Here is a 20,714-nt window from a genome sequence, read left to right on the forward strand (position 1 = left end):
CTCTGCCTATCTGTTTATAGCTCATTTGATTCCTTAATTCTATTTCTTACTAGAGGCCCGGTGCACAGATTTGTGCACCGGTGGGGTCCCTCAGCCTGGCCTGCACCCTCTCGCAATCTGGGACGCCTCAGGGGATGTTGGACAGCCGCCTTGGTTCAGTGCTGCTGCAGAGGCGGGAGAGGTTCACCCTGCCACAGCTGCGCTTGCCAGCCGTGAGCCCAGTGTCTGGCGCTTGTCAGTCATCTGAGCAGTGCTCCCACTGTGGGAGCACACTAACCACCAGGGAGCAGCTCCTGCATTGAGTGCTGCCCCTGGTGGTCAGTGCATGTCATAGCGACCGGACAAACAGTCGTTAGGTCGCTTAGGCTTTTATATATATAGGTAGTTACCCAATTATGTGGAAATCATTTCGTGGCAATTCCTCCATCCACCATCATTTTTAAGAAGGAAATTAACACAGATGCCCCACTTGACAAACTTGCATTAGGAAAAGAGCATGAGGTAATCAAGTGAAACAAAATAGGGAGAATCGAAACAATGGGAAAGGGGTGTCAATTTTCTGAGCAGGCCAAGATACACAGATGCAATAAGCCAACATGTGACGAGGCTGAGGAAGAAGCACCAAGAATCTTGACTCCTCTTGTTGCCCCGCACAAATGATCGGAGAGCTCTGAAGCATAAACCTATAAATCCGTATCAGGCTTTAAGTTAATCACTATAAATTGCTCTTTATATTCAAGCTAGAGTATTCTTAAACACTTTCAGAAATATTTGCAACCACACGATGATAGCAGGTACTTAGCCAGTGCTCAACAGGTGCTGTTCGAACGAGAGCTGGGGTTAGAACCCAGGGAGACTAGCTCCACACTGGATTTTATCAGCCACACTGAACTGCCTCCTTCATGACAAGCTATTTTAATAAGTCCCCTAGTTTGCAGCTCACATTGGTGGGGAAGTGGAGATACAAATTGGATCAAAAAGTGCCATCGTTTCCACTGGCAAGGGGACCTGGAGTCCCAGCATTACTCCCTAGTCATCTGAAACCTACACTTCAGAAAAAAAATATCAGAAACTTGGCTCATTGCAAGAGTGAAGGGAGGATGGTGTGAGGCGTAAGACCCTCTCTGTGAGTGAGGAGAGTCCCTACCTCTTGCCCTGGAAGGTGGATGGAATTGTAGAGGAAGAATCTTGAGAGGGTGCAGTTCAAGATAGTGAGGGTTTCAACTTTCCCTCTTCTATTTTAGGTGGTGCTTCTACTAGTAAAATTGTCTTTGATGAAAAATGAAGGTATTTGCTTTTAACTGTTCACTGGTGTTTTTGCTTTGTGTCAATTGAGTGGACAGGATGGCAAGAGAGGAGGGGTATATCTCATCTCATCACTTCAGTGGTACCCACGCTGGGACATGCACCTACTGAGCAGCCGTGGGCAAACTATGGCCCGCGGGCTGGATACGGCCCGTTTGAAATGAATAAAACTATTGAAATAAAAGACCGTACCCTTTTATGTAATGATGTTTACTTTGAATTTATATTAGTTCACACAAACACTCCATCCATGCTTTTGTTCCGGCCCTCCGGTCCAGTTTAAGAACCCATTGTGGCCCTCGAGTCAAAAAGTTTGCCCACCCCTGGAGTAGACTATGACGCCAAGTCTGGGAGATCTCTATAGCATAAGAGAATGGGGGCTAAAGGGCGAGCTCAGGTAAGACTGAGATGACATTTTGCCCACATCTGCAGGTTAGAGCAGTGTTTCTGGAGCTTAAATGTGCATGCGGCTCACCCAGGGATCTTGTTAAAATGCAGATTGTAATTCAGCTGGTCTGGAGTAGGGTCTGAGACTGCACTCGAAGCAAGCTCCCTGGTGATGCCTGTGCTGCTGGACCATAGACCACATTTTCAGGAGCACAGAGTTAGAGGAACGTCGACTGGGAGGCAGAGGGACCTCACGCATGTATTTTCATGGCCCTTCCCTGTTTATTCTCTCAGTCTCATATCCAATTGCTGAGAGAAGAACCACCAAACCTCTGGTCATATGTTCTAAGGGAACATTCATAAAAAGAATACTTCTGGACTCTCTCTGCCCGTCACACGCAAATCACCTTAAATCAATTGCCTCCAGACTTGCACAGGGAACATCAGTATATTGTTCATGGTTTCCCTCAAACCACTGGTGCGTGGAGAGAAGGAGTCCCTCTTCTCTCTGCTGCACAGTTCAAGTACAGGCAGAGGGCATGTTTATCTTTTCCCAGGGGCGCCTGCTTTCTATCTCTGGGACAGTTAGCTGAACACTTTGTCAACACCAACGCTGTCCTCCACCGCTGTGAGTAATAGAGCGCAGGATCTACTGAAAGGTGACCTGTGGCCAAAGCTGAAGAACTAGTGAGTCCTCAGTCCTGCTTAAGCAAGCAGCGTGGGCAATCCCTCCACTCCCCAGCTCTGGGTTTACTGAAGGAAATGCCTGAGGCTGTGCATCCATATTCAACTTAAGCTCTGGTTAGAGGAGTCATTTAAATCTTTGCCTCCTTGAAATATCAGCAAAGAGGATGATCAGTTGCATTGTCCAAATTATTTTCATAAGAAATGCAATGGGATTAAGAAACCTAAATTTAGATTACGTGCCATGGAACCATCTTCCTGAGTGAGAACAGGTAATTATAGAAAAGCCTTTCAAAGAAAAGTGGTGGAAATACTTGCTAGCATTTCCCTGAGACCTTCACAGAGCCATGTTACAAGGAGAGGAAGCTCATCTGATTAACCTATTACTTATTTTCCCAAGACAATGCCATGGCCTCAGTAATCACCCTGGAGAGCCAAGACAATGAGTGGACTCAGGCCATGCATGGGGCCAAGATAAACGGGGCTAATGCCCTGACTGTTCTGGATGGCTTCGTGCCCAGCTGCCCCTGTGAACCCTAGCCTTCTAGACCCTGCCCCAACTTCCAGTTTAGCTCAGTGGATAGAGCATTGGCCCAGGGACTGAAGAGTCCCGGGTTAGATTCCAGTCAAGGGCAGGTACTTCCGTTGCAGGCTCCTCCCCGGCTGGGCCCTGGTCAAGGCTTGTGCAGGAGGCAACTGATCTATGTGTTTCTCTCACATGGATGTTTCTCTCTGTCTTTCCCTAGATTCCACTCTCTAAAAAATCAATGGAAAAATATCCTCGGGTGAGAATTAAAAAAATAATATTTCTAAGAAGAATCAGGAAAGGGAAACAAAATATAGGAAGGACCAATAAAAAAGTAATAAAATGGCAGAACCAATCACAAGTATAGCAATAAATACACTAACAGTCTAAGCACTCCAATTATAATATAGAGATAGTTCAAATGGGTAAAGAAACATGGCCCAAATATACAGGGGCCGGCAAAAGTAGGTTTATAGTTATATGTGAAACATAGTTTATTCTTGTATTATTATTTATTAATTATTGTATTACAACTGTAAACCTACTTTTACCCACTCCTGTATTCTAGCTATAAGAGAGACACTTTAAATATAAAGACAGAAAACAAAATATAAGGCCAATAAACCAAATCAATTGTATTTCTATATACTAGCAATGAACAATTAGAAAAATTTGCCTGGCCTGTGTGGCTCAGAGGTTGAGCATTGTCCTATGAACCAGGAGGTCATGGTTGGATTCCTGTTGGGGCATATGCTCAGGTTGCAGGCTTGGTCCCCAGTGCAGGGCATGCAGGAGGGAACGAATCAACAATTCTCTCTTATTATTGGTGTTTCTATCTCTCTCTCTCCCTCTCTCTTTCTCTCTGAAATCAATAAAAATTAAAAAAAACAATTAGAAAAAAATTTAAACTTTTATTTATAATAGCATAAGAATACTTGGGGATAAATGTATTAAAGGATGGGTAAGACCTTCATACTGAAAGCTACAAATTATTGCTAAAAGAAATAAAAGTAAACTTAAATAAGTGGAGAAATATACATGTTCATAGATTAGAAGATTCAATATTGTTAAGATGGCAAATCTCCCTAAATGGATCTATGCATTCAATGTAAAACAATCAAAATCCTAATAGGCTTGCTTGAAGAAATTAATAATATGCTTCTGAAGTTTATGAGGAGAGGCAAAGGAATAGAGTAGCAATAATAATTTTAAACATAAAGAACAAAGTTGAAGGACTTACACTACCAAATTTCAAAATTTACTATAAAGCTATAGTTTTCAAGTTTGCATAGTAATGGTCTAAAGGTGTACAATTAAATCAATGGTACAGAATCCAGAAATATATATAATTGATTTTTAACATAAGTGCCAAAGTAATTCAGTGTGGGAATAGAATATTCTTTAAACAATTGTGCTGAAACAATTGTTTATCTCTATGGATTGAAAAAATTTAACCTTGTACTTACATCAGACTATAAGCAAAAATAAATTCAAAATGGATCACAGTCCACAATATAAGAGTAATAAAATCATAGATAAAGGCATTAGAAAAAACGTGTGTGATACTGAGTTAAAGATGTCTTAAATAGGGCACCGAAAGCACTGATTATAAAAGACAACAGTGATAAAATTGACTTGTATGTAAATTTCATCTCTATAAAAATAATAATCAAAAGTTTGCAGGAAGAAAAGGGAAACTAGGGGGTAGTGGACTAGAACCCAGTTCTCCTGGACTCTTTATTTTACCCAATTCAGGTAACACTGCAGAGAAACAACTCCACCACCACTAATGCCCACCCCAAGCTTCATGTTCTCGTTTCCCTTTCATTTATTTTGGTTACCATGTTGTTAGTTCATTAATTCTTAAAATTACTAAACAAGATTTACTGTTCTGCGCACCTATCTGTGCTAGGAATCTGTTAGATGCCTGCTGAGAAGGAGTTCAAAGTCTAGTGTAAAGACAGCACACTAAACAAATTCTGATACATCCCATGACGAAGGGAAGTACAGTGTGAGATGGGAGTGCGCCTCCAGAGGGACATTAAAGCTGGTCACAGGACCAGGGGGCAGGCTCAGGCAGGCAAGATTGCTTGAAAGAGATGAGGCTGCCCCAAGCCAGTCAGGTGCTCTAATGGGGAGGATGATCCCACAGGAGCAGGCCGTGCAGAGACATGACATCATGACACATTGGCCTTTTCTGGGACTGCATGTGATTTTGTTCCACGGGTAGGCCCAATTCCACTGGCAAAGGCATGAAAAGTGGAGACTGAACAGTTAAATAGAGGTTGACTCATAAGAAGGCCCTGTATGTTTGGTTAAGGCCTTTGAATTTTATCCTAAGGCAAAGGCAGGGCATTCAAGGATTTTAAGCTCCTTAAGCAAAGGAACTTGAACGTATTTGTGTTTTGGAAAGACCATGGCAGCAGGATTAGGGAGAAATGAAGAGTCAAGTTGCTGTTGCAATTATACTGGCAAAAGATAATGAATGCCTACAGTAAGACAGCTGCAGTGAAGAAAGATGAGAGATGGAGAGGACTGAGTTGGCATGCCACACCCACCAATTAGTCAGAATGAGATTTCTTTTTATCTCCTTTGCTGGTGTTAAGTGAAGAAAGTATAAAGCACTGATGGGTCCTGGGCTTGGACCTAAGTAGCTGGTAGTGGTGCTTACTGAGATGAGAATGCCAAGGAGCTGGGCTTTGCAATATGCCTTCCTTACCTGGACAGAACATAAAGCATGTGCACGCCAGCTGCTCCCAACTGTATGATGCTTGAGAGCTACCCAAATTGCTTTCACATTAATTTTATTGTTCTTCAACAGGACTGTTCTACACTTTTGTCTAGTTCTTCAATCACACCACTATTCACTGATTAATAACCTCTGATATGAATTTGTTAATTCAGGTCACTGTCCAGATGAAATTTATTGATTCTTCAACCAAAAACATTTTATTGGCCAAATGAATTAAATTAGTTAAAACTTTATTTTTTAGGAACAGAAAGCATGCCTGGACAAAAAGCCCTGTCCCTTTTTCCTTTTCTTTTGTCCTTTCTTCCCTTTTCTTTCTCTTCACCTTTTTCTTTTTTTTCTTTCATTCCTTCATGTGTTCATTCCTCTGTATATTTTTTCACTGTGTCTCTCTCTCTTGCTCTCTCACTCTCATTCCTTCTTTCTTTGTTAATCTGGGAGAAAATTTTCTCTAAACTTAAACTGATCCTACTGGTTGGTTCTAGCACAAACATTTTCAACTTTAAAATCTGGAGTCGGGTAATATATGATATTGAGTCTGACATTTCCATGGAGAGTTGCATTAAATATCGCCTTCTTACTACCTCTAGCTCTTCATATGACCCAGGGTTTAACTTCTGCAGGATAAATTACATTCTCTCCGGCAGCTGGTATGCAGATACCACCTCATGGAAAAAAGTTTAAAAATAATTGCAAGCTTATTAGACGTGGCAGTATCCGGGTGAGAGGGAGGATATTGGATGAGGCGAGAGTGGACACAGGAGATGAGAGAGGGCACATGTTTCCACTTATAAGCCAGGGCTTTAAAACTGTGCCAAGCAAAGCTGCTGGGGCCCAGTGGAGAGCAAGCACGTGAGCACCAATCGCCACATTTGACTATGACAAAATACTTTGGCTGCAGCAATAAAAGTTTTAAAAGTAACCTTTCTGGGTACTTGCAATCATTGCTCCATTGCAATCAACACATGATATACAAGGCTGATGAAAAGAACAATGTACTGGGAAACCAGCCATGAACTCAAATTATGGGTTTTCCATTAACTTGTTATAAGAATTTTAAAAACTTTTAAATTAATTTGGCCTTTAATGTTCTGACCCATCAAAAAAGAAAACAATAATTGCTACCACAAGATTTTATGAGGCTATACTGAGATAGCCTTTGTGAAAAATTCCCTTATATAAATGTATTCCATTATTAGTATTTATTATTATTATTGAAACAATTTTCAGAGTCAGAAAGTTTTTATTTATTTATTTATTAATTTATTTTTTTAAAGAAAGTTTTTAATTTAAAAAGCAAGGGCAACAAAAATTAATTTGTGGTAAAAGTGTTTTCGTATAAAATGCTGATCTCCTCATAAAAATTCATATAAAAATAGCGAACATATTAATCCTTAGTGGAGACCATCACTGTCACAACAATATCTTCCTGCACAGAAAATTATTGATTTGGCTCAATGGGAATAAGCATCACATAGAATAGTTAATAGAAGTCAGAACTATAAAAAAAATTTTAGTTTCATAACTAAATGACAAAAGTCATTTTTTGCAGCGAAATAAACTTCATGGCAGATATAATGGTATTAAACATTCGCTAGGATGGAATTATATCAAACATTTAAAAATTTTTGCTTTTTTGGACTTTGGTTTTATTTTTACAGCATGTGTTCAATTGCTGAAAGCCATATTATCTAATGTTATTTCAGCTTCTGTAACTCATAATAATGATTATAGTACATATGCAAATTTATATAAATCAAGATACAGAAGGTCATTAGGAATTCAGACCTTTTTATACTTTCATCACCAAATTGGAGCTTTGGCTACATTCTGGTAGTGAATTTGGACAACTTTTAAGTTTCAGGTATTGCTAACAAGGGCTATTAAAATAAATAAAAAACCTCTGAATAAATGTATACCTCTGAGAACATCACCTCCAAGCAGGCAAATTTGGCTCATTGGGAATAATGACTAGTGATAAGTGAATCATTATATACAGTTCATATAACTATACTCTGAATATAATTGTATTTAAATATTAATGGAGTAAATGTCTAAGTCTCAGAAACATATTAGTCATAAATAGCCAGGGTTTAAGTTTTTTAAAAAATTCATGTGCAGAGGTATAGTAATTTTTTTTTTTGACTACTTAATGTTCCACTCCCTAGAGAGATTTAGCATTGAACTTGGCAATTAAAACACAGACACAAAAGCACATACACAAAGAAAGTTCTGCAAGCTATTGTCCTTTATCATTTAGTCAGCTAGTTGGAGCGGAAGACAGTTCATGCAGACCACTTCGCTGGATTTAATTAAGCTTTCTGCAGGAGACACCACATGGTGTGGTCTTAACTTTGAAGAGCTCCGAGGCAGGGAAACCAATTGTTCATTTACTTCATAGAGCCGTCTACTAACCAGCAGTTCTATTTAATAATAGTAGGATAATTATTGTTCTGTTAGGGACAAAGATAGTCAATTTTACTACATTTATTGTTATGGGTGGACAGTTTCACCCTCATAAAAAGTGACACAGCAGCATATGAACAAAGCCTGGAAAAAAGAACATGGGAAAAGGAAAAGCAATTGGTGTTGGAGTATTGGACTTGCGAGTGAATTTCTGTTGTATATTCCTTATTCCCCCGCCCCCCAACTGAAGGTATGCTTTTATTGATTTTAGAGACAGAGGAAGGCAGAGGGAGAGAGAGCAACATTGATTGGCCGCCTCCCCATACAAGCCCCGAGAGGTTGGAACCTGAAACTCCAACACATACCCTGACGGGGAATCGAACCTTCCACCTTTCAGTGTATGGAACAGTGCTCCAATCAACGGAGCTAAACCAGCCAGGGCCCTATTGTTGTTTTTAAAGTTATTTGTCTTGCCCTAGCCGGCTTGGCTCAGTGGATAGAGCATCAGCCTGTGCACTGAAGGGTCCCAGGTTCAATTCCGGCCAAGGGCACATGCCTGGGTTGCAGGCTCGTTCCCCAGTAGGGGGTGTGCAGGAGGCAGCCAATCAATGATTCTCTCTCATCATTGGTGTTTCTATCTCTCTCTCCTTCTCCCTTACTCTCTGAAATCAATAAAGAAATATATTTAAAGTTATTTGCCTTTCTAAACTGATAGAGTAACAAATACTTATTAACCTAGCACTCATGGGGAATTTTTAGTTATAAGAGTATAAACTAGTCTTGTTTAATTTTGTATCAGCTACGAAAGAGATATTACCACAAATTATAACTAAGAAAGAAGTTTTGTATGGGGAGTATATGGTTTGCTTAATCTAAGAACAATTCTTTTAAAGCATTACCTTCATCCATTTCTATAAAAGTCTCATGGTAGAAACACAATCTAATTGTAAACAGTAGATTTGTCAGGACTGAAGGCAGCAGCTATGTTTTAATCATGACATCACATTATTCTAAGTACTTAGAAATGATATACTTAATTTCCCTTAAAAAATATTTTATCATTGAGGATTGTTTTAATGGCCAAGTAACTTGTCTTGCCAATTCTGGGTTCTCACCCTCTTCCTCCAGTCCCACTGCCTCTCAATCTAGTATTACTGGATTAGCCTTCCTAAAGTCTTGCTTCCTCATGACAAACACTTCAATGGCTCCCCAGTGCCTACTGAACACTTTTTATTTTATTTTCTCCAAGGCTTTCTATAATTTGTCCCCACACAAATTACAACTTTCTCTTCTAAATCTCCAACAAAAAAGTTTCTCCCACTTAAAAACCTTTTTTATTCCTTTCAATTTATCTAAATCTTACCTTGTCTTCCAGGTTAATTTCTGTATCATCCAACATAAGCCTTATTCAAGAATCATAGCCCAGCTTGATAGTTCTTATTTCTGCATTCCCATGAAAATTTATTACATACTAGAGGCCTGGTGCCCCACATTAGTGCACTCGGGGGGAGTGGGTGTCCCTCAGCCTGGCCTCACCCTTTAGCAATCTGGAGCCCTCAGGGGATGTCCAACTGACGGCTTAGGCCCACTCCCTGCGGGGAGCAGTCAGACATCCTTAGCGCTGCCACGGAGGCAAGAGAGGTGCCTGCCACCATTGCTCTCCAACTATCAGCCTGGCTTGTGGTTGAGCGGAGCTCCCCCTGTGGGAGCACACTGATCACCAGGGGGCAGCTTCTGCATTGAGTGTCTGCCCCCGGTGGTCAGTGCGCATCATAGCTACTGGTCATTCTACCATTCAGTCAATTTGCATATTACCTTTTTATTATATAGGCTACTTCTATTATTGCACAAGCACAAGTAACCTTGGGTTATTTTAAAATACTTAACATATATGTCCTTATTATTATCTTTATTACATTAATGTCCCTTTAAACAGTTACTTTTATTATATTTATTTTGTATCTATCTAACACCTATTATATACCCAGCAGTTGTTAAATTGCAACAACATGGCCTAGAGTAGATTCTCACTGAATGCTTGTGGAATGAATGAAGGTAGAGAATACTGTATCCAGACAGGAAGCAAGATTATGGTTCCAACATTGCTCTTTTTTAACCAGAGTGATATTGACCAAGTCAGTTAATATTTTCCATCCTCCATTTTTTCATCTATGACAGGGGCCAGATAAAAAAGATGGCCTTTCAATTCAGGCTTGTCCAACTTCCAGTGAATATTTATCTCACCCTATTACCATCCCTCATCTTCCCATAAGAATACTTGTCAGTGGTAATGTAAGAACTTCCTTTCAGTAATCCCTCATCCAGCATTCACAGAGGAAATTTGTTGAATCAATTTGCTCTCTGTTACTCTCTTTCCCTTAGTTTCAACTTTTTGTCCTAAATCTGAGATTCCTTGGAATCTGGAGACACACAAATAGTTGCAGCAAACTTGGGAAATAGGCATGAAGAGACTGACTGCAGGGCCTCTGCCAGCTTGGCTGTGTGGCCGTGACAGGCAGGCCACGGCAGAGTTAGAGCTCAGAGCTGGAGGGTAAGTTCATAAAACACATGTAGGAACATTAAGCCTGAGGAGGGGACAAGGTTGAATCCTTGGGTGCAGGCCAAAGCTCAGACTTCAAGCTGTGTGGCTGCTCTGAGAGTGCCAAAGATCAAGATCCAATGGGGCAAAGTTGGGGGAGTGGTCATGGGGTGAAATGTGGGGGGTGGGGGAGGAGGTTCTTTAAGACCCAGAAATCCCAGCTGCCTTGACTCATGCACACCTGGGAGAATAAAGTCTGAGGGCCTGGGCATGTCAGGACTCAGGTCCAAGCTGGCCTAAGGAGTCGGGAAAAGAATGGAGCTCAGAGTGGCGTTGAACAGCAGTACTGAGGCACCCAGGAGAGCAGCTTAAGCAAGCAATGGTCCTGACTCTGGTCAGGGCTGCTGGCTGCTGTCATGGGGGCCTGGCATCATGCCAGAAGTTTGCAGATATTAATGCCATGCACAGCAAGATTCTGCTGGTGCTGGAGAAGGCAATGCCCTTTACATCCTCAGAGAGCTTTATAGTTTTACCAGAGTCCTGGAGGGCAGTCTCCCCCAAAGTCTGTACAGAGCTGTCAGCTGGTACCAGTTCCAAGAGAGGTGAGGTGCAGGGTGTGCCAGGGCATGCTGGCTGCAGCCCTCATCACTGCAAGGGCTTCCTGGGCTGTTCTGGATCAGCATTCCTCAACAGGCCAGACTTCCCTGGTTTTGATGGGCTTAGTGTCTAGGTCCTTGGGCAGCACCCGGATTAATTGGGATCAAGTCCTCAGACCCTCAAGGGTGCCCCACAGCCTTCCTCTTCTGGTGCCTCTTGCCTGTGTCCTGTGGAGAACTCCAGAATGGAGGAAAAGGAGGCGGTGAGGGGGTGGCGCATGTGGCAGGGATCCTAACTTTCTTGCTTAAGGAAGCTCTTAACAAGTACCCATCTGCCTTCAGGGAAGAAAACAGTTCACATCAGCCTTTCAGATTCAGTGCTCATGACCAAATCCTGTCATCAGCAATCTGTGTCCCAGTGCCTTCCTCAGCAGCAGCGCTTTCCCATGGACTTACTTTCAGATGTTCTTCCCTAAATAGTCCATTGAAGATGACAGAGAACTCATATACCCACCACATTTTTTTTTCCTTAGTGAGTAACTATGATATGCCTTCAGCTATTTAAATGTGTTCTCTGAGTCAGGTAAAGGGGATTTTCATTGTTAACCGACAAGTAATTCTTGGATACTTAACAATACTCTAAGCACTTAATCATATTTAAAATGGACCATTAATGAAGCTTATAAACCATTTAGTAGCTCTGAAAGTGAATTTCTCTGCAGGCTTAGAGAGCATTAAGCCATTTAGATTTTACCAAACAAATACTCATGCATTAATTCCTGGGAAAAGAGATTTAGAAAATGAGGTTAATGTTCAGTTGTCCTTTGCTGAGTTTAACAATTACTCCATCTGGGAGGGAAGCCCTGAGCTCAGGTTAAACATTCTTTATGTTTTTCCCAAACTTAGTGAACATTAGTGACCTACTTATTATTAAAGAAAAGAATGAGAATGCAAATCGAAGGCATAAAGGAATAGCGTTGCTTTAATGTTGTCATTCCAGGTAAATAGATTGTGTTTTTCTCAAAAATTATTGAACCACAGGAAAATGAATTTAAAAAACAGAGTATTTTATTTAGTGGGTTTTTTTTTAGAATTAGGAGGATTAAAATACAGTACCTTTTCACCTGTTTTTAAAATAAAGGACTGAATAATAGAACTTATTTAACATATATAGCAAGATATTAAATGGTTTTAATTTGAAAGCAAGTGAAAGGCAAACAAAGAATAAAAGAGGAGCAAGAAGAAAGAAGAGGGGAAGCTGTAAATATCATTGACCCCACAAGATATGACTAATGTTTTTTAAAAATAGTCAAGTCTTTAGAGCAGGGGTTGGAAAACTTTTTCTATAAAGGGCAAGATGGTAACTATTTTTGTATTTTTCAGACCACATGCCTTCTCTGTTTTCTTTTTACCTTTTAAAAATAATTTTTTTATATATAAACTTATACATTATATATATGTGTCAATGTATATATATTTATTGATTTCAGAGAGGAAGGGAGAGGGAGAAAGAGATAGAAACATCAATGATGAGAGAGAATCATTGATCAGCTGCCTCCTGCACCCCCCACACTGGGGATTGAGCCTGCAACCGAGGCATGTGCCCTGACCAGGAATTGAAACGTGACCTCTTGGTTCATAGGTCAACGCTCAACCACTGAGCCACACTATCTGTGCTAAAAAACAATTCTTTAAAAATGTTTAAAACATCCTGAGCTCACATCTGTACAAAAACAGGCAGTAAACTGAATTTGACTCTGAAGTGGTATAGTTTGCTGACTCTTGCTTCAGATTTTAGAATCGGGCCAATGTTGCCAGAATTTATTCACTAGTACTTTTATATAAAACTGGAGCCCTGATGCATGAAATTTGTTCAAGGGGCTCGACCCCGCTGCCGCAGCAGCTGCCTTGGCCCCCTGCGGCTGTGGAGGCTGCCCCTGCCTCGGGCCCCCACCTTCGTGGCTTCATTGGAAAGATCATCCAGTCTAATTAGCATATTATGCTTTTATTATTATAGATTTGCAAGTAAAAAGTGTTCTTGACATGGAAACTTCCTCTTTGTAGTAGAGAAAGGTATGCCATTCCTACTTGGAAGGTGGAAATCAATCTGTAAAATTTCACTTTCCCAAGATAAAAATATTTCTTTCCAGGAATGGTTTCTCCATTTTATGACCTTTTTAATTAGCACAGCTCTGAACACTTCACAAAGCTTTCGTATTTCCAACTTGAGGAATAAAGTCACCCCTGAGTACCTCCTCTGCCTGCAGGGCATTTCCTGCAGCTCCAGCCAAGGCTTTCCAATCAGAGGCAGGGCTTTTGACACTGGGTTCTGAGGGCACACTCTCAAGGTCACTCAAGTTTGTTACAAAATTTTCAAGTGTTGTGTTTCCATTTCTAAAAATAATAAAAATAATTGACATGATCAAGTGCAGGATCATCAGAGTGATTATTGTCAAAATGAGTATGGTCACAGTAATTTAGTACCCACTGAATTCAAGAGTTCTGGCTAATAGGAACATGAGTGAAGAACAATGATATCATAGCATCCTGTACGTAGGAAGGTTTTGCTGCAGTTTGGTTAGAACATGAAGTCATTGGTGAATACAGCTCTCAGGCAATTCAGTAGTAGCATCTGCCTATCTGCTAGAGTAGTGGGAGCCACAGGATAGGCTTGCTGCCAGCCACGGGTAAACTTCTGCAAAGATACATTACTCATCGCTTTCAGCTATCTTAGTTAACTTAGGTATTATTAGATTTGGTCAATGTGGTTAGTTTGCAAATTTATTTTGCTTTTCATTTGTATAGAAACTATAGCTACAATAATAAAAATATCAAGTCCGCACCGCAGGTATGTGAGAATCTGTGTTCTTTAAAAGACACCGATGTCCTACTTGGTGAAAAACATTCATCAGTATTGCACCAAAACCAAAAGCTACAGGTCAGATAGCAATCATAATGAATCTCTATGCATAAATCTTAATAACAAATTATTTTAAGTCAGAGATAATAGCCCATTTCAGGTAATACTTACAGAACAAACCGAGAGCTCAGTAATTGTTCCGACTATTAACAGAGCTCTCAGTGCAGCGTTATGCTCTTTATAAGGAAATTATAGATTCACTCACTAAGAATTATAAACTTTCCATCTACTTCTTAATTTAAAAAAGAGGTAAATAAGAGCGTGGGCATATCTAATATTCTAAGTGTATTATACAAGTTTGTGTTTGAATTCCACATTAACCAGACGTGAAGAGGTTATTATAACCTCTCTGGCTTCGGGTTCTTCATATATCAAATTGGGATAATACTTGCCTGGCGCGGTGTTTATGGGATTAGAGATAATAGCATATGTCAAGGGTCTGGCACAGGGCAAGCACTCCTGGTATTGTTATTTGGAGATGGGCTCCTGTAAGCTGTTTACATTGAAAAGACATTCACGTTCTCTGAGTAAGATATGGCTTAAAAGACTCTTTCCTGCTGGGTGGCCGACTTTCCCTTTTCTTATTGTTCTAAGAATACTTCTCCATTTGTCCATTGTAAATGGGAGCCATTGTTTAGTTGTTCCATCGAAAAGAGAAGCCTTCCTGGAGCCTGGCTGACAGGGGTCCCTGTCTGATCTGTCTAACAGCTTTGGGGCTGGAGACAAAGCGTAGCCTCTCGCTTCCTCCTCCAGAAAGAGAACAGTGTCCCCAACAAAAATAGATTCTCGCTGTCTTGCAAACATCACCTAGAATACATACAAAGGAAATGAGGGCAAAACCCCGCTGTGGAGGATACTGAGACAGAATTCTTCTCCAAATACAAAGTTATTCCAAGATTTTTAGGAAGAAGTTTTTAGTAATGGGTATCCCAACACGTGGATCATTGTTACGCCAATTCTAGATGACAAATTAGGAATATACTATATGCAGAGTGGTTCTATTTAGATTACTTGAACATAGATAGTTGTTCTAGAGAATCTATCTAGAGAAATATGCCTATGTAGCTGCATTTGAAAACAAGAATAACCTAGTTGATCGTCATCTAAGAACCAACTTACCCTTGGAATTTAGTGGAAAATTAAAATCTTGGCATGAAAAAAGTAATAAGTTTCAGCTCTCTCACATTTATAATGAAGCTTAGAATAAAAACTATGTGATGCACTCTATATCTTTATATCTTTAAAATTAAAGCTGTATGAAAATTAGTGGTAAATATGGGGAGGGCACCAAAGATCCATTGCCCTACAAGAGTAATGAGTATTTATCTTTTCAGTGAAATTATTTTAAACTCAATTATTTCTATTGAAACAAGATGATGATCTTTATCTGTCATAACTTTTGCTAGTTTTTCTCCCTTATTGACTAATTTTCCTATTGTCTAGATTTCAGACAACATCCAAAGCTAAAAAAAAATGCCAATGCTAATCTAAATTCAAGGTATTTACTGATAACATTATTTGACTAAATTTGAAGGATATCAAATCATGTAACTTTTCAGAAATAATGAACTTCTTTATTTGCCTAACAATGCATTCCTTTATTTATGAGACAACCAATTTGTAAGAAAGTAGCATCCTGGCCTACTGAGATATTGTTAAATATCTGGAAAGAAAAGTGTCTAGCCCTGACCTGTTTGGCTCAGTGGATAGAGCATCCGCCTGCGGACTGAGGGGTCCCAGGTTCGATTCCGGTCAAGGGCATATACCTTGGTTGTGGGCACATCCCGGTGCAGGGTGTGCAGGAGGCAGCTGATCGATATTCCCCTCTTATCGATGTTTCTAGCTCTCTATCCTTCTCCCTTCCTCTCTGTAAAATATCAATAAAATATATTTTTTAAAAAGAAAAGTGTCTAGTGGACCTTTGAGTTCTGTTTCAGGAATAAGAATACTTCATTTATCAGACATTAGAACACAATAAAGCTATTGTAATCAAAGCAGAATGGTACTGATATTATAATAGATCGATCAATGGAAAGATTAGCCCAGAAGTAGATTAAAATATATCTGGGAGTAGAAGTCTTTGGGAAAAGATATGTAATAGTCACTATACAATAGTCCTTTCTTATTTGCGTATTTGCTTTTCATAGTTTTAGTTACCCTTGGTTAAATGCAGTGTGAAAATATTATGTGAAAAATTCCAGGAATAAAAAATTTATAAGTTTTAAATTACATGTTTTTCTGAGTAGCATGATGAAATCTCACATCTTCTACTCCTTCTTGCCCAAGGACATGAATTATCTTTTTGTCCAGTGTATCCACACTGTATGTACTGCCCACCTGTTAGCCACTTAGTAGTACTTTGGTTATCAGATTCACTGCCATGGTATAGCAGTATTTGTGTTCAAGTAACCCTTATTTTACTTAATAATGTCTCATTCACCTCACTACATAGCCATTTTATCATCTCACATTATCACAAGAAGAAGGGTGAGTACAGTACAATAAGATATTTTGAGAGAGAGCTCACATTCTCAACTTTTATTACAGAATATTATTATAATTGTCTTATCTTATTAATGTTCTTATTAATCTCTTAAGTGCATAATTTATAAATTTTATTATAGGTATGTAAATATAGAAAAAAAAACAGTATAGATAGGATTTGGTACTATCCTTGGTTTCAGGCACCACTGGGGGTCTTAGGAAGTATCCTCCATAGATAACAGGTTACCACCACACATACATTTCAAAGTACATATAATAAATGGAGTCGAAATAGTTGGTTATACATAGGAAAGAAAAATAATGGCAAATTCTATCTTATATCTAAACGTATATTCCAGATATATTAAGGAACTACATATAAACAAGGAAACAGATGTTAGAAGAAAAATTAGAAAAACATTTGTATAGCTATGGAATGAGGAAAGTGTTCTTTAGCAAAACAGGAAACTTAAGGTAAAAAAAACTGATTGTAAATTTAAAAAATGCTATTCATACTATAGAATACTTTGTATCCAATTTATAAAAGAAAAAATGGGAATAGTGGAGTAAATAAACATGTATAACTTCTATGTAGTATTAAGTAGATAGCAAATGATCTTCTAAGAGAAAATATTTACAACACATATAACACAATGGCTTAATATCCCTAATACACAAAGAGCTCTTGCAAATTAATTAGAAAATGACAGAAGTGAGTAGGTAATCCACAGCAGAGGCAATGCAAAAGGCCAATAAACATAAGAAAAGATGTCTGACAGTCACACATTAGTAATCGGGGAAGTGAAAATCCAAACACCTAAACATCATTTGGGTGGGAGGACAGAGCTCCTACCAGCGCACTGTAAGTTCACACAAGTCCTGACACAAAGTGGTGGTACGCTTGGGGCAATCATTACTCTTGGGTTACACAGGGGCTGGTTCTGTAAATGGCTTCCATCCAAAAGTAATCTGTCTTCACAATGCACAGAACTTTGCCTACAATCTCAGTTCTGAGTAGTTATCTGACAGAAATAAAAATCAAGTATATAAGCATGTGTTCAAGACACTTACCAAAGGAGGGAGGCAGAACTGTGTAATGGCTTAAGCATGGCCTCTATACATAGACTCATTAAGATTCAAACCCATAACTTACTATGACCTCAAGTAAGTTATGCTATCTTTATATGTCTCAAGTTTGTCATCTGTATAAAGATGGCAACAACATCTATCTTATGAAATTTTTATGAAGATTAAGTGCATGTAAAGTATTTAGAACATTGTCTAGTACATTTATTTTATTTTATTTTATTTTTTTCATCTTTATTGTTCAGATTATTGCAGTTGTTCCTCTTTTTTCCCCCCATAGCTCCCCTCCACCTGGTTCCCACCCCACCCTCTGCCCTTATCCCCCCTCCCGCATTAAAGTTATGGGCTCATGTAAGTTACATGGATATATATATATATATATATATGTATATATATATATATATATATATGAGTCTATACAGTTGAAAGAAGGAGAAAAATTAATTTTGCTTCAGATACTTCTGAAATGCTTAAATAGTTAAAATGTATAGGTACTACTTTTGCAAGTTAATTTATCTAAGTAGTATCAAATGCAAAGACAAAAATAGCACATTCAAAATCATTTTGTAATATATGATAAAAGTCAAGACTCAAAATGCCTATTTTGGGCAAATTATTAGTATCTCTATAACTCAATTTACTAATTTATAAAATGAGGGGATTGGGTTAAGTGATTTATATAATCTCTTCCTTCTCTAAAATTCTATTAAAGCAATGAGTTTCCTGTTCTTAAACATGTACAACCAGATATGGTAGAAAAGAATCACATTTGTGAAAGATCTTGGATAAGTAAAGGCCTTTCTATTTTAATGTTCTAAAGATAATGACTACAGGAGCTATAGTGGAAAAACAGAACTGTTCCAAGAAATGGAATTTGGTTGTCAATCTCAGCTCTGCCAATTATTTTTATCGTGAGCTTGGACAAGACGGTTTAAACAGCTTGGGTTTAAACTCTCTGAACATGTCTAAGGCAGAAGTTTCCAAGCCTGTCTGTACATTAGAATCAGTCTGAGATTAAAATATAAATTTATATACATACATACATAAAAATATATATGTATACATATATACTAGTACATGCTATATACCCAATAGAAATTTATACATATGCCACCAAAAGACAGATACAAGAATGTCCCAGCAGCACTACTTGTAATAATGCAAAACTAAAAACCATCTAAATATCCATCAATAGTAGAATGAATGAAGAAATGTTGGATACTTGTGACGATATTATAGAGCAGGGGTCAGGAAACTTTTTTCTGTCAAATCCCAGCTAGTAAATATTTGCAGCTTTGGCAGCTAGGTATAGTCTTTGTCACAACTAAACTCTGCCATAGTAGTGTGAAAGCAGCTGCAGATGACACAGAAACAAATTAGCCTGGTGGTGCTCCAAAAAAACTTTATTTACAAACAGGAGGTAGAGCTGCTACCATATAGGAATGAAAACGAACAAACCATAACTACATGTAGTAACGTGGATGATTTTCACAAACATACTTTTGAGTAAGAGAAGCCAGATACAAAAGAGCACACTTTGCATAGTTCCATTTATATAAATTACAAAAATAGCATAAGTAAGGGATGATGTTCGAGGTGAGACTATAGTGGCTATCTTGGGAGAGCAGAGGGGGCACACAGGAGTGCCTTCTGGACTGGATTGCTCTATTACCTGAGCTGAGACAGTGGTCACTGGGTGAAACTTAATTGAGCTATGTACTTACATTATTTGTAGTTTTGATCTGATTTAAGTATACTTTGGTGAAAAGTTTACATAAAGAATAGCGATTTCAGGGTCTCACTCTGTAAGAATCTGAGTTGGTTAGTCAGGACTGTGGACTGAGGATCTGTCCTAATCCAGCCTTGAAGAGGTCAGTGCCTTGCCCAAGGTCACGTTGTTGGCAGGGCTGACACAGAGTGAGCTCTTACAGTGTTGGGTGTGGGGCGAGTCAGTTCTGCAGAAAGACAGGGCACGGCACCTGTCCTTGAGAATGAACTGGTAATTAGCTAAAGGGAGCCAAGGTTACATTCCAGACTTCAACCTAGAGAGATATTTGCACTATCACCTCAGTGTTCTCATGGGGTTCTGCCACCTGGGCAGCACCCTGTTTGGGGCCTCACAGATTTCTAGAATTGCTGGGAAGCAGCCAGCTCTCAAAGTGGAGGGTCTCCCTATGCTTTCTACCTCCTGCTCCTCTCATAAGAAGGCATGGTGGTGTAACAGACACAACCTGAACTTTGGGTTCAAATAGAGACAACTGCACCTTCTGGTTTTGTAACTTGTTGGCAAATACTGAATTTTACTCAACCTAATTTTTTTCATTTGCAAATCAGGCACAAAATTTACTCCCATTTCATTCTCCCCACCGCTGTGACATACAAAGTTTTTTTCTCTCTCTCTTTTCCTTCATTCAGTATTTGGTGAGCCAACATTAATGTGCCAAATACTGTTAGGCCTTTTCTGAGGATGATCTCACTTAAACCTTGTCAGTGAGGAAGGTTCCTTTATGATTCTCATTTTATACAGGAAGAGACTAGTAATCAGAGAACTTGTGACCTGTTCAAGGTCACAGGTAAATAGAGGTGGTACCAATTTCCCACTGAGGAAGTCTGACTGGGAGCTTAGCCCTTAACCACTGCTGTGACAATGACAGTGTCTGGCCCATGGATGAAATTGAATAGATGTTATTCTGCATTTCCTCTTTCCTCAAAGAGCTATCAATCAGGACTGAAGCCTGACAGTCAGAAAATCTGGATTCTAGTGGCTTGATAAATCACTTTTATTTCCTGACCAGTATAATAAAGACCTTGGATAAGGAAAATCTGAAAATTTTCTCCTAGGCTAAATGAATATGTATTCCCTATGAATATTTGTTCTAAACCGAAAATAACTTTAAAATATTTTTATGAAAACTTTGCCTTTGCTTCCATAATTGTTTTAATATTTTAAAAATAGATATCAAATTGTTTACCAGCTAAACCTCTCCCCATCCCCCACACACGCACCTCACCACATCCTGCAGCCCATGCAT

The sequence above is a fragment of the Myotis myotis genome, unplaced genomic scaffold, assembly GCF_014108235.1.
Source record: "Myotis myotis isolate mMyoMyo1 unplaced genomic scaffold, mMyoMyo1.p scaffold_m19_p_7, whole genome shotgun sequence".
Taxonomy (NCBI): domain Eukaryota; kingdom Metazoa; phylum Chordata; class Mammalia; order Chiroptera; family Vespertilionidae; genus Myotis; species Myotis myotis.